We start from the raw sequence: 16268 nt of genomic DNA, 5'->3' as shown, positions 1-16268 counted from the left end.
TACAAAGACATTTCCTCCTTAATGGCCACTTTATAATCAGCCAAAATAGCCTTTTAGTCATTTTTATCAGGAGGATTTTAACATTTCCGCCATGCCCATTCTTGCCGGTGCAAGCCCATCTAAGTAATCTTAATGTCCCTGTGAACCAGGGTGCTGTGGGCATCTTTCTTTGTGTATGGATTTCCTTAGGTGCTGCCGCAATATTAGTAGATGCAGTAAGCCATGAGGAATGTTCTGTGGCTGCTGATTCCACATCCCCATGAGCTGTCCATTTGCAATCAATCAAAGCCTGGGATAAGGTTTCTTCAGTGAGCCCTTTCCTGTCCCTTTTGAAAAGTGTATTCTTTCCACCAATGAGTTTTTCCTGGGAAGAAGACCAGGAGAGAGAAAAAGGTACAGCATAGTGGTCAGTCCAGGTGAGGGGGAGAGAATTAGCAACTTTAATTCTAGTGTAATTGGTCAAGCTACTATCCAGAGTGTGGCCTGTTTTGTGAGTAGGCGCCAGGACTTGTTGAGACATTCCACAACATGACATCAATTTCTTTAAAGGCCAGAGTGTCCTTACATACATAATTTTCCACTCCCCAAGCAGTGTAAAATTACTTTTGCTCGAATAGGGTTCTAATAAGTGGAAGATCTTAGGTATAAATGAAGACCTTGGTCCAGGTGGCCTGTACACAAGGATCCATGTGAAAGATCCATTGGGCCCAGTTCATAATGAGAAGGTTAGCGCTTCACATGGGTCTGAGTTGTGAAGGGAGTCAATGAGACAGGTAAACTTAATTGTACATATGACTGTTAGACCACCCCCTGATCTGCCAGTTCTGTCATGTCACAAAATAGAGTAGCCCGGAGGGCTGGCATCTACCAAGTCAGGCGTCAGGACCAGATCAGACTTTGGCCCACGTATCTGTAACGAAGACCTGGTCAGGCTCATGAGTCATAATATATTCTGTGGCCTCTACTTTGTTTTTAATAAGGGACCTGGCATTAAAAAGCAATCCCTGGCTATGTTAGTGGTAGTCCTTTCCTTAGAAAGAGGAGGCAGAGAGAACTCATGAACCAAAGTGGAAGTGCATATTGAGGGACTGGGCGGAAAGTTATACAAGGGGCAACTATTAATCGTATTATAATAAAGATTATTAAAGTCAAGAGGGAGGGAACAAGGAGGCAGGTTGCAATGGTTACTCAAGTTTAGAAGCTGATTTTAGAGTAGGTCAGAAAAAAAGCATTTTCCCCCTGCAAATAAGACAGAGATCCTGGTGCATCGCACAGTCCAGGTTCAGACAGGCACAGACGGGCTTGCCTTTGGCGCGCCCACTGCGCACGTCCACTGTATGTCCGTTCTGCCATCCTGAATTCATGGCCAATCCTCCGCACACCACTAGACTACTACCCAACAGGAGTTCCACTGACAGGAAGTGTGTCAGCTTGTCTTCCCTCTGCACAATCAGCAGAAAAGGCTGTGGCATAACAGAGAAGAACAGGAAGCAATAAACACAGGCATCAGCTTAAAAATGCCCAGCAGTACAAATATTAAAATACAAAAAGTTATGCCACAATTAATTGTGTAGAATGAAGGGATTTGCAAGAAAGGAAGGTGCCGCCTATCACAAGGCTAACCACTGTCACACCCATTCACATATCCATACAGTGACTGTTACACTCATTGAAAAATCCATCCAGACACTGTCGCACCCATTCACAACCTCATACAGAATCTGTGACAACCATTCACATACTTATAGAGATACTGTCACACCCATTCACATACCCATAGAGAGACTGTCACACCCATTTACAAACCTGCACAAACACTGTTACACCCATTGATATACAGTAGAGATACTGTTACACCCATTCATATACACATTAACAGTCTGTGACACCCATTCAAAAACATACATTCACTGCCACACCCATTCAGAAACCTATACAGTCACTGGCAGACCCATTTACAAACCCATACAGACTCTGTCACACCCATTCACATATTCATGGACAGACTCTGATACCCATTCCCATACCTATAGAGACACTCTTACACCCATTCACAACCCCTTACAGAAACTGTTACACGTATTTATATACCGTAGATATACTGTTATACCCATTCGCAAACCTATACCGAAACTGTCTTATCCATTCACCCATGCACCCACTCACAGACCCACTGTGACACTTGTACACCCACTCACAGACCCACTTAGACACTCATGGGCCAACTCACAGACTCACTCAGATACTCATGCACCTTTTCGCAGGCTCACTCAGATACTCGCACGCCCACTTAGAGACTCATGTACTCACTCACAGACCCACTCACATACTCATACACCCAATCACTGACTCCCCATAGACTCATGCACCCACTTACAGACCAACTCAGTCACTCATGCACTCACTCATAGACTGACTCACACACTCAGGTGCCCACTCACAGACCCACTTACACTCACACACCCACTCACAGACCCACTCAGAGACTCACACACCCACTCCCATATCTAGAGAGATACTCATTCAGCCACTCCCATATCCACTCAGATTCTCACACACCAACTGACAGACTCATTGAGACATGCACACACTCACTCACACACCCACTGAGACACTCACCCACACACTCAGTTCAGTTCATGAAGCTTTATTCGGTACAAAAGAATTGACCATAAAAGCAGACATAAAAGATACATACATAAATCATTGGAAATTAAAAAATAGGTTACAATACGATACAGACCAATATACTAAAATATCATGCTTTTGCGTGCATTTATAGATTTGATTAAAAACGTGGCAGTATAAAAACAAATGTCAGCAGATTTCATGTTAAAAATAAGACTCATTGCCTCATCCACTGTACGTACCCCATATTTAACAAATAAAGGTTTAAGGTACAAAATTCGATAATTCAGGTACAATTTACATATCAGTAAAAAGTGCAGGGTGCTCTGTTTTGATGTACCATCACACTGGCACGGTCTTTTAGGATGTTGCTTTATGTTAGGCAAAGACACCAACTCATGTACAATTCCGAACCTAAGTTTGGTTAGGACAAATTTATGCGAAGACCTCGTTACCAACACAAGGTACGGTGGAAAGCCTTCAGTGAGGGAGTATTTACTACAAAAGGTAACTGTCGTCATGGACCGACATGTATAAGCCCTCATCTTTGCCCTATTATCCAGAAAGATTGCTTTCAGTTCTGTTTTTGATATAGCCAGTGCAGCCCTAGGATTGCCCAGAACATCAAGATTGAATATTTGTGAATAGCAGTCAGAGACATATTTTATCCATGGGATTTTTCTATACAGGTCCAGTGAGAGGCATTCTTCAATTATGGATCTGTTTAAAGTCTTTTCGTCCTGGAGCCATATAGAACGCCATAACATCAGTGGTCTTTAGGCTAAGAGATCATTCAGGTAATTAATATCTAGTTCCCGATGGATCAATGCTGTGGCAGCAGATGGGGGCAGACATAAAAGCTTTTTTTTAAAAGAATTTTCCTCAAGCTGCAATTTATACACACAACTCTGACCCCAAATAGCCGCCCCATATAATGCGATGCTGGCGCATCTCGCTTGATAAATTAGCAGCATGTCTCTTGTTCGTCTATCCCCAATTTTTGCTGCGAATTTAAAAATACCATGGGCACTTTTCACCATTTTATTACTGACATTATCAAATTCATTAGACCACTTCCTATCATGGGAAAAAGTTATTCCAAGATAACAAAAGGAAGCAACAGATTGCACCTTATTACCGTCAATAAAAAGGCAGTAGATTTCTTATTTTTAGCCCCACATGTCATTATGTATGTCTTATCCTTATTGATGAGTAGTTTCCTGTCCCTAATGAATAAGCATGAGCGAAAAATCCGCTCCGATCGCGGATTTTGCGGATTTTCGGTAAATCCGCGATCCGCGAACTCTCGCGAATTTACCGAAAATCCGCAATTCGCGAGCGGCGGATTCCCGGTCAAAAGTTCACGCCTTGCTGGTCTGTAACTGATTTACGATGGCGCCGGCAAGCTGCCAGCGCCATCCTAAAGTTACTTAATTAGCTTCAGCAGGAAGCTCTAATAGATAAGATAAAGCAGGGGCTCGAGCGCCTGCTTTATGTTACCAATTAGAGCTTCCTGTTGAAGCTAATTTAGTAACTATTTTAGGATGGCGCTGGCAGCTTGCCGGCGCCATCGTAAATTAGTTACAAAAAAACGGTGGTGTCTTCTTGAATAAATATGAAGGGCAGGGTTCATTCTGGCACGACGGTCCTGGCACAAAAATTACACCTCAACAGGAAGCACTTACAGATATTAATACAGCATGTGCCCTAGTTGAAGCTTTAATTCAGTGACTCATTCATCAGCCCAAAAACAATCCTGAGCATTGTGGAGGCTGGGCAGGTGTGCCTTCTTCCCAAATATACCGTCGAAAATCAGCTGTGACGCTGGATACAGGCCTTTGCATCTTTGACCTTCACGAGCGCAATCCCCGTGCTGTTCTGTGACCAGGAGCTTCTGTTTCTACATCTGTTGCTCTGATCAGTCTCTGACCTTTTATACACACAAGAGGCATGTGCACTCGCATGGAAGCCCCGTCCGTTTGGCCCCGCCCACACACTCGAGGTGTGCACCGTCTTCCCGCCATTTACCCACTATGATGGGCAGATCACTCAAGGGACCCCTGCGCCCTTCGGCGCGATTGCATAGTAACACACACCTGGTCGCTGTTGACAACTCTCGGGCACTTTAGGTAGCTGTAGTGTAGTAAAAGCACTATACATTTACCCAACGAGGTAGCACTTACTGATTATCCAGTAAAGCCCCGCCCCCAAATCCGCCGATCCGCAAAATCCGCGGATTTTGCGGATCCACGATCCGTGAATCCGCAAATTCGTGAATCGTGGATCCGCAAAATCCGCCCATGCTTACTAATGAACAAAGAAAATCTATCCATCAATCTTTGCAGCCCCAAAGGGGTCCTGGAAAGAAGCACGGCATCATCAGCATATAATAACACCGGCAATGATACGCCTTTTTGACTGGGAGCATCTGCTTGAACACCTTTTAAAATCCCATCAATTTCATTGATAAATAAAATAAACAATAACGGAGCTAAAACACAGCCTTGTCTTATGCCGCGTTGTACGCTAAATTTAGGTGTACATTCTCCCTTTGTCCCAAAACGCACACACGTTTGCAGTTTTTGGTACAACCTAGCAAGGAAGAAAATAATACCCTCTGAGGCGCCCATCCGCAACAAAGTAGGCCATAAAATTCCATGATCAACCATGTCAAAGGCGCTGCTTAGATCAGCAAAGCATAAATATAATGCGCCACCTTTAGCTTCTACGTATTTCCCCATTATAAGGTCAAGATTTAAACATTGGTCCAATGTGCGCCTGCCTTTCCTAAAACCAAACTGGCTTTCGGAAAGGATTGCCTTATCTTCAACCCACTCCTCCAGCCTAGCTAACAGAACTCTGCTCATAACCTTTACAGAGGAGTCCAGAAGGGAAATGGGGCGATAGTTCTTTGCTTCAGACCGATTGCCTTTTTTGAAAATAGGGATAATAATAGATTCCCCCATGTGGTTGGAGCTTCAATGCAAACAGCTGCATTAAAAACGTTTGCAAGGAGGGGGCTCCAGATCTCCAGGACTGCTTTATAAACATCTATTGGGACCCCATCGGGTCCTTGGGCCTTCCCCCCCTTACTTGCACGAATTCCTAGCTCGACCTCCGCCACAGTAAGATTTAAAGGTAATACGGGCCAATTACATGAGGTAGTAGCTGGGACACAATTTGAATCAAATATGTTAGAGAAATGCGTTACCCAGCAATCACTAGAGACATTAGAGCTCAATACAGGGGTCTTATCCTCCCTGAGGAATGTGGAATTAACCGTAGCCAAGAATAAAGTGTTACTGTGTATCTCTGCAGGTAGGTTTAAAGATTCCCATGTTTCCTGCTGTAGCTCTCTTTTCCTTTTTTTTATGCTGATTGATATTCCGCTCTTTGTCTGTTTATCAAACTAGTGTTCCTAGGTTTAATGGCCAGGGCCTTCTTCAGCTCTGTTAGTAGCCTGGTGCAAGTATGGTCAAACCAACCTTGTCCTTGACTACATTTATCTCTGATTGGTCTGGTAAACCTCGCATCAATTAATATATTAATGTTGTTAAAAGCAGTCAAAACACATGCGGACCCGGTATTATTTTCAAGGATTAGGGTAATGTCAGTTAAACAATCAGATACAATGTAGCCTATATGTTCATCTGCTCTATCCCCAACCCACTTAACTCTAACACCATTAGGTCTGTGGGGTTCTAAGTTGGTGATAGTATGGCCCACAGCCACAGGACTCTCACTCCATAGCGAGCAGTCTAAAACAACATAATTATGATCACTCAAAGATGTAACTACAATCCTGGGGGTTTCGCAAAAAAGGGTAATACTCGATGACACAATTACATGATCTATCACCGAGCTTGTCCTCCAGTTTTTAAAAGTAGGGATAATCATCCCATTGACATCTTTGGCAAAATCCAAAATTTCCAAATCATAATTACTTATAAATTTATACAATATTTCTCCGTAGCTATGATGCCTAAAGTGGAGGTCTGCGACACCAATGTTGTTAACAACCCCACATACTTTCTGGTAGGTCAATTCACATAAAGAAATGTTAAAATCTCCTAACCAAATAAAATCAAAAGAAACATTACATTGGTCAATTAAGTCCTCAATAGCACTGGCTAAGTTTTTAACAACAGATGTCCTGCTATCATAGAAGATATTATTATAGTAGTTAATTAGGAGGATGTGTCGACCTTGATCATTGCGGAGCCACAATAACTGCACATGTGGTCCCACATTTAAATATTTCACAATCCTGATTTTTTTAATAATCGATACCAGAATTGTAAGACCTCCTTTAGCTCTCCCTAGTCCAGAGCTAACTGCCTGTAGGTTAAATGTTACAAACCCCTTAAAATGTACCTCCTCCCGACACCATGTTTCCTGGAAACACAAAATATCATGGGTGTTGACAAAATCCTTCCAACCCAAGGTATCCTGTTTAGATTTTAGCCCAGCAACGTTCCAGCTTACAATAGAAATGCCAGTAGAAACATTGGCGCTGGTATTGTTCAGAAGAACAGTGTCACCCACAACTGCCTCATTAACACTGTTCACTAGTGCTCTAGGGCCAATACCTCTTTCTATACTTTGGGCCTCCACCATGTTTAGATCGGTGTCAAGGGGTAAGACACACATATCAGGCGCCTGGACAACAGTGAACTGGCACGGGACACTAACCCCTGTCCCGGCAAGTCAATCATTAGAGTCCAGAGAGCTTAATACCTGGAATCTATTCTGAGTAGGGACCCCGGACCCCAAAAAGTCATTAGGACGGGGTTTTACAATTCCCGTTTTAGGATTTTTTTTTTTATTAAATGGCTATAGAAAAAACCAAGAGGACGTACACTTATTCTGTCTTCACCGGGGATCAAGGATCCAGCCCTTAACAAAGCTGTGGCCACGTGTTGGGGGTGTTTAAAGTTGACAATAACACAGTCACCCCTACAAGTTTTAGTAGACGTACCTATCCAATCGACCCTTCTGGTAGTTAGAATTTGGCCTGAATAAGTAATTGGAAAGCCACAGTTATTGCGTAACCAAGAGACCGTTTTGTTTTTTAACGAATCATGGGATTCAAGTTGGGGTCTAATGGGATCAATCTCATAAGAAGGAACGTTGGTCAAGATGGCCACATAGGGTGCACAGGCCGGGGGTAGCTCCACCGGGCGTTTCTGTCTAGTTGGTATCGATGGGCCTCCCTCACTAACAGCTACCTTACTCTGAAGGGATATGGGGGGTTGGTTGATTAATGATGGAGCCGATATAGCTGATTCCTTAACAGTTCCACCCCCGGTTGGTGGATTTACGGGTGGGGAACAACCTTTACAACGCAACTTTTACAACGCACTACCGTTACAATGAAACTTTTACAACGCAACATCCATAACAACGCATGCATTTAAAACACCACCATTACAACGCATGACACTACAACGCACACCACTACAACGCATGTCATTACAACACAGTCATTACAACGCATACCATTACAACGCATAGCATTACAACACATAGTACCCTTACACTATCCAACACTTACCCTACTGTTGCACCCCATGGAGTTAGAATAGTAATTGTTACCCCTACACTATCCAACACTTACCCTACTGTTGCACCCCCTGGAGTTAGAATAGTAATTTTAACCCCTACACTATCCAACACTTACCCTACTGTTGCACCCCCTGGAGTTAGAATAGTAATTATTACCCCTACACTATCCAATACTTACCTTATATGCAATGTAATGTTATGCGTTGTAATGGTATGCGTTGTAAAGGTAGTATGCGTGTAATGGAATGCGTTGTAAAGGTAGTTTTTAAAAATTCGTTGTAAATGCATGCGATGTAAAGGAATGCGTTGTAATGGATGTTGCGTTGCAAAAAATGCGTTGTAAAGGTAGGCATTGTAAAAGTATGCGTTGTAACGTCATACATCCCTTACGGGTACTTTGCGAAGACCTGGGTCAATATTAATGGGCCTAGACTTTCCTTCCTGAGCAATATGTGAGGCAAGTACCCCACCTAATCTGTTTACTTCAGATGAGAGCTGATCCAGTTTGTCTACCAAAGGCTTAATTAACTTATCAACCTTAGAATCAATAATACTTATTAAAAAATCAAACTGTTCAACATTCATAGAGGGGGAAGCATTCTTAGCTATCAGATCTTCTGTCCCAGGAGAGATTTTTGATACCTCTTTTTTTATTGCGTGTACGATACCCCCCTCGGGCAGTAGGTGCTTTCCTGCAGGTTCTTAAAGCTCTAGGAGCCGGTGCAGGCGATACACTGGGGGATACAGTAAGAGCAACAGAAATATCAAGGCCAGTAGCAAAATCGACTGGGGGTTCAGTCGAAACATCAAGGTTGACAAGATCTAAGCGATCATCCGCATGTACTACTATATTTTGGTCAGGCATAGTAGAGCAGTTAGGTGGAGCAGTCTCCTTCCCTAGCGACATTCTTCGTTCCTTATTAATTTGGCTAACTTTTTTCACTAGGTAATTATCCATAGTGGCCATTGCTGTTGAATTTTTGGGGACCTTTTGCTTAGACATTATGTATTTAAATGCACGATTTAACCAAATTAAAATACAAACAAATAAAAATATCAATAAAATAAAGCTTTCATGAACTCCAACGAGGCTGAATGAATTTAAATCCGCAATATAAGATCAGTAAGTATAAAAAAGTCCACAATATACGATATACAGGACAGGATGGTCACAATTCCAGAATGAGCACAGTTAGATAATTCTCACTTTGCACAGCAAAATACATCACCAGCAAGAGTCAAGGGGGGGGGGGCCCGGCCCAGCCTCGGACAGTCCCGGACTGTCACAGACTGTCCCGCCCTTGTCCCGGGCTTCTCCCAGCGCCTGCCCGCGAGCGTCCCGCGGGACGGGAGGCGTTCGATCGTCTTATGGCACCTCCGGGCGCGTGGTGATGCGTCACGCCCTCCCTAGGGCTGCTGGGAGCAGTAGTCCGCTGGCCGGGACTACCGCGTCTGCTGGGCGCTGAAGCTGCAAGGAGCGAGCAAAAGGATGCACCCGGTGCCGTTTCCCTCACGGCGGCGTCAGGCTCCAAGCTCCTGGCTCAGGTGAGTGACCACCCACACACTCACTCTAAAGGGTTACAGGTTACACTTAATACAATTAAAAAACATTAGAAATACATTAAAAAAAGTTACAGGAATATTATAGTTAGGTAATAGAATTTAAAAACCTTAGACATTCACTGAAAAAATAAAGGATACAGGGACGTTATATTTATTCTCAGATTTAATTCATACAATTTCATAGAAATTAAGCTGTTATAGCTACCTATAGCTAACTAGAACTAACGCCCCTTCAATTCACTGCTTATGACGTCACATATTACATTACTCATGACATGGTCTGACATTACTGATGACATCACGCATGACATCTCAAATGACTTCACTCATGACAGCACTGATGATATCATCCGGCGAGTGTGACTGCTTCCTAAAAGTTTCTGAGTGTTAAAGATATATACTAAGATACTACTGAAGTTAAATTATTATACTTTGTGTACTATATTGAATTAAATATTTTTGACTATAAATTACACCCATTGGGGGGTCAGCCCGTTACCACGTGGGCCAACCCCTTTGTCGCCTCCCTGGTGACGTAGTGGGGCCTAGTGGAATTCCTAATCGTGTATTGTGGTGCAATGCACTCCACGATCAGGAATCTGTTTATGAGAGGCATCGCTGGAAAGGAGTGGCTCTCCCTTTCCAGTGATGACTCCCACATACATGGGGGCATCTTTACCCCCCCAAAACTCACAGCACATTGAAGCAGACCTTACCTGCTTCCTCCAAACTGCTCCGGTTGGGGTTTGTGATATCAGTGCGCCTCGCAGCGTGTTGACGTTACAGATGGTGGAGGAACAGGGAGAGACGTAAAAGCTAATCTGCATATCCCCCAGGGTTTTTTTTTAGAAAAAGGAAACCTCCAGTGCTTTGCACTGGATGATTCTCTAAAGCCCTCCCTGGTGTTGGCCATTTGCCGCTCCACGCACATGGGAGAGTGTGCCTGTGTCGGCCATTGGCCGACACATACATACATTAAAGGGGTTAAAATATTCTCTATTTTTATGAGCTTAAGTGGGATTTTCATTGTGTTGTATTTTTGACTTTTTAACTGTTTTGGTACTTGGGAATGCTTTACACATTTTCTTAAGTTAAGCCTTTCTGCTGTGTGCCATAGCTACCAGCGGCTGAGCTCAGGTTTCAAAATAATGGAGCCTTTAAAGGAGCTGACAAGAATAGTGACTTTATAATAATCCACTTTCTCCCAAAGGGAAACATCTGAAACGGATTGATTGTTACCGGTTATCATGATGGTTGCACACTCTAAAGGAATAATACATTCTGGAAGATTGGAACAACTTTACCTCCCCCTGCGATACCTGACCCTGATCTTTCTTGGGGATAAATATTCTACCACATGGTAAAAAACAGTTCTAATCTCATCTTGATCCTTAGAATCTGTCTTCCTTATAAACACAAAAGAGGTTTTCTGGGTCATGGCATCGCTAACACATCAGATAATTCCATAACTTCTACAAATCAGCAATGCGGTTAGGCCGCCATATTACAGGACCAGCACCATGGTGCGCATTAATGTCCTTGCTGATGCTCTGAAAAGCATTAACAATACAGAAAAACGTGGAAAACGCCAGGTTCTGATCAGGCCATGCTCCAAAGTGACCGTGCGTTTCTTAACTGTGATGATGAAACATGGTTAAATTGGTGAATTTGAAATCATTGATGATCACCGAGCTGGGAAAATTATTGTGAACCTCACTGGCAGATTAAACACGTGTGGTGTAATCAGTCCACGGTTTGATGTGCAACGGAAGGATCTGGAAAAGTGGCAGAACAATCTGTTGTCATCTCGCCAGTTGGGATACATTGTTCTCACAACGTCAGCTGGCATCATGGACCACGAAGAAGCTAGGCAAAAACATACAGGAGGCAAAATCCTGGGATTCTTTTTCTAGAATGTATAAGGCAGACTAATAAATTGTAAAATAGACTTTTTTTTAGACTTTGTTTGATGGATTGGTTAATGCAATTAAACTGTGTTTGTAGAGGTCAGTTTATCCGTCACTCTAATATTTATTCCTCTATGTACTTTGAGGTGCATTAAAATAGTAAATAGTAGAAAGGACATACATATTAGGAAAATGGTAACCATTGACTGCCATGACAGAGTTGTCTGATCAATGTCCTTTGCACATGAAGCAATGATCTCTTAGACTAATTTGATTACTTTTAAACTACAATACAGAACACAATGATCAATTCATTTTAGTTAATGATATTTTAGAAAAACTGTTGGAGTAGGGAAAAGAGGCATAGCACAGTTGGAAAATGGTTGTCTACCCATGTACTTTGTCAGACTTAACAATACTTTACTTAAAAGGATACACAGGAACAGAGATGCTAGATCCCAAATCCACCCGGACAGCAACCCAGAGCTTAATAACTCAAGTCTCTAAGTATGCTATCGTAGGGGGAAGGGGGAAAAGTGGATAAAATAACAAAAGAGAGAAGAGACTGTTCTGGTAGGTTCCTCTGGTAGTCCGTCCTGCAGACCTCACCGTCGGTGTAACCTGCAGGCAAAGGACAAAATTTAGATCACCATTTCTGCTCTATTCTATCTTTATTTATCTCTCCACACTCCTGTTCTTCTTACCCTTAACTTCCAGAAACTCAGCTCCTCTTCTATAGCTTCACTAAGTTTTCTCCTTATGGTGTGTCCTATTGGGTCCTGGCAGTGTCTGTCTGTGTTCTGGAATTTAAAGAATGGGATTTCTTTTTTATGCTCTATTTAACCTTTCCTCTATTGTCTCTCCCTATAGGTTCTTACTCACTTTTCTGTCGTTGACCCTTTTCCTATTTACAGCTACGGTATCCTTCTGTCTTCTTCGCAGCATTTTCTGTTCCGCCTGTCTTCCTCTATAAATCTGTAATAAATGTACTCTAACGTTAGACTTTTCTAAAACCTACTGGAATAACCTAAGTACTTTTTAATGTATTCTAACTTACGATTGATTTTTGGTCTTTTATCCTTGCTCTTAGCTTTTCTTCTTTCTTTTCTAATCCTCTGTTCTTCTTTATTCACAGATTCTTCAATAACGCAACCAAGCCTAGATGTTGTCAGCTTTTCTGTTCTCCACTAGGTATCTTGATAAGTATTTATTATTCTACATTAAACTGTTACTTTATTGAAACATAATATATTGCCTTAGAATTATGTCACTTAGCTTGTTTCCTTTCTTTCATTCGCAGGTGTGCCCAAGACGATACGCGGCTCTCCAGTCAAGCAGCGAGTTACCTCAGCTGTATGGAAACTGGAAACGCCGCTCTCTCCCTCTCTGAAACTCCAAAACTTCTTTTCCGGTAATTCAGTAAACTCGACTTTAAGCTTTCCCTAAAACAATTCTATTTCGGAACGTCTAACTATATTTTAAGACACAGACTTTTACTTCCATAAACTCCTGTCACTAGAACACTCCTGTCACGGTGAAATTCTCGGTGAAGTGCACAGTTCTTGACAAGCGCGAGCTTCACCTGGACTCCGCTGTGATTACAGCGGAACACTAGACTGCTGACCTCAACTCGGTTTCGGCGACCATTTTAAGGTGCCATTTCCGAGTTAACTCTGTCCAGCCATATTCGTTTGCTCGCGGAATGCAGTAATGTCCTCTCTTCTGCATTATCACTCCCATTTGTAGTCTGGGAGTCCTGACAGTACCCTCCAACAAGGTAGATTCTCTCCTTCTTGGTTTGGTTGGGAATCTCCAATGAAATGACTTAACTAACCTTGGAGCATGGACATCTTCGTCCCGTTCCCAAGATCTTTCCTCTGGCCCATAATCTTTCCAGTCTATTAAGTAGTACAATTCTCCTCCTTGTACCTTAGAGTCTAGTATCTCTTTGACTTCAAATTGTTAACCTGTCTCCAGTTGAAGGGGTTTTGGTGGTAAATTAATTTGTAAGTTTGTTGGAGCCTTCTTTAATAAGGATATGTGGAAAACTGGGTGGATCTTCAATTTGGGTGGCAATTTGATTCGGTAAGTTACGGGGTTTATCTTTTCTTCCACCTGATGATACGGACCAATAAATCTCGGTTGGAATTTCCGGTTCCCCTTTAGTCCCAGGTTCTTAGTACTTAACCAAACTTGATCTCCAATTTCCAAAAAGGGACCAACTCGTCTTCTCCTGTCTGCATAGATTTTGTAGTTTCCTTTAGCTAGTTCTAGGTTTTCAATTGCACTCTTATGTACCTGCTTTAGGTGAGATACTATTTCTTTAACTGCTGGAACGGAGATCTCAGTTTGTCTAAGTGTAGAGTTTGGACGCCTTCCATAATTCATAAAGAACGGGGAAAAACCGGTGGAAACGTTCTTGGCATTATTGTGGGCGAACTCTGCAGCCCAAAGATAATCCGACCAGTTTCCCTCTTGTTTCAAAAGAAACAACCTTAAGTATTGTTCCAGTTCTTGGTTTACCCTCTCTGTTTGGCCATCAGTCTCGGGGTGATAACTTGTGGAATACCAGACCTCCGTACCCAACACTTCCATAAAAGATTTCCAAAAATGGGAAATGAATTGTGGCCCTCTGTCAGAGATTACAATTCGGGGTATTCCTTGTGCCTTCACTATCTGGGCACTAAAATGAGTGGCCAACTGTTTAGCGGTTGGTACTCCTTTTAAAGCCATAAAGTGTGCCATTTTTGAAAGGGAATCGACCACTACTAGGATGGTGTTGTAACCTTGACTAAGTGGCAAATCAGTAATGAGATCTAGTATCACAGTGTGCCATGGATAAGGTGGAGTGGGTAAGGGCATAAGCAATCCCTTCGGAGCCTGCCATTCAGATTTTCCCTGAGCGCAAATCTCGCATGTCTTAACATATTCCTCAATGTCTTTAGTCATCTCTGGCCACCAATAGTGTCGTTTAATCAATTCCTTGGTCTTTGCCTCTCCTTCATGCCCATCTAATTTTGCATCATGACACTCTTTCATTATTTGTTGCTGTAATTCTCTGGTGGGTATGCACAAGGCTTCCTGAAAGTAGGGCAGCTGATTGAGAATTCTTCTTCCTTCTTTCTCCTCCGCCCATCTTTGCATGGTTTCAGCATCCATCGCTTTTATGATACTTGGTTCGAGATTAATTGAAGTAGTTGCTCCGATTATTTTTTCACTTGGAATAATTGATTGATTTTCTAAAGGAGTTTTCTGATTTTCCGTATCTATCCTAGAATAGGCATCTGCCTTTCCATTTTGAGTCCCCGGCCGGTAGGTAATGACGAAGTCATAATCGGCAAAGTACAGTGACCAGCGTAACTGTCTTGGAGTTAGAGTTCTAGCTGTCTTCAAGAATTTTAAGTTTCGGTGGTCCGTGTATACAGTTACTTGGTGCTGTTCTCCCATCAAGTGATGTCGCCATTCCTTGAAGGCGTCCTTAATAGCCAATAACTCTTTCTCAGTAATTGTGTAATTGACTTCTGCCAGACTCAATTTCCTTGATCGGTAGGCAACAGGGTGTAGGTGGCCAGTTAACTTATTTCGTTGAGACAAGACTCCTCCCACAGCTTGATCTGAGGCATCGGTTTCTACATAGAAAGGCTCAGTTGGATCCGCATGTTGCAAAATTGGCGCTGTAGTAAAGTTTTTCTTTAAAGATTGAAAAGCTTTTTCCGCGTCAGCTGTCCACTCAAACTTAAGTCCTTTCTTCAAAAGCCGGGTGAGTGGCAGGATCTTATGTGAAAACTCACTAATGAATCTCCTGTAGAAATTTGCGAACCCAATAAAGCTTTGGACTTCTTTGACACTCTCAGGAGACTTCCAGTTAATCACTGCTTCGATTTTCTTTTTGTCCATTAGAATACCTATTGGTGAGATGACGAATCCCAAAAATTCCACTTGTGAAACACTGAAAGCGCATTTTTTGAGTTTAACAAACAACCTGTTCTCACTCAACTTTTGTAAAACTCCTCTGACCTGATTCCGATGTCGTTTCTTATCCACTGAGTAAATAAGTATGTCATCTATATACACAATTGCACACTGGTCGATGAATTCTTTCAGGACATCGTTTATGAAATGCTGAAAGGCAGCGGGGGCATTACAGAGCCCGTAGGGCATTACTTGATATTCGAACAGGCCAAATCTCGTTCTAAAGGCTGTTTTCCATTTGTCAACCTTCTTTCATTCTCACCAGGTGGTACGCTCCTCTCAAGTCCAGTTTTGTGTATACAGTAGCCCCTTTCACCTGATCTAACAAGACGGATATCAGCGGTAGTGGATAGCGATTCTTTTTTGTAATCTTATTGATGGCTCTGTAGTCGATGCAGATCCTTAAATCCCCTTCCTTCTTCGGCACAAAGAACAGAGGCAAAAAGACTGGGGATTGCGAGGGACGAATAAAACCATTGGCTAGGTATTTGTCTAAATATTCCCGTAGATGATGGTGCTCTTTCTCTGTTAGGGCGTATACTCGACTGCAAGGCAAATTTGAACCCGGTTCAATCTCAATTTTACAGTCGTAAACTCTGTGGGGGGGGTAGTTGTTCTGCTTCAACTTCGTTA

At 42.5% G+C, this 16268-nt stretch overlaps 1 pseudogene; it reads left to right on the top strand.

Moving 5' to 3' along the window:
• The first annotated feature begins 11276 nt into the window (after positions 1-11276).
• Positions 11277-11669, top strand: LOC144798886 (small ribosomal subunit protein uS8 pseudogene; annotated as a pseudogene).
• Positions 11670-16268: the final 4599 nt, after the last annotated feature.

Source organism: Lissotriton helveticus, chromosome 12 (assembly GCF_964261635.1).
Source record: "Lissotriton helveticus chromosome 12, aLisHel1.1, whole genome shotgun sequence".
NCBI lineage: Eukaryota > Metazoa > Chordata > Amphibia > Caudata > Salamandridae > Lissotriton > Lissotriton helveticus.
Note: the sequence above shows the minus strand (reverse complement) of the source record. Positions and strands in the feature narration are given on the sequence as shown.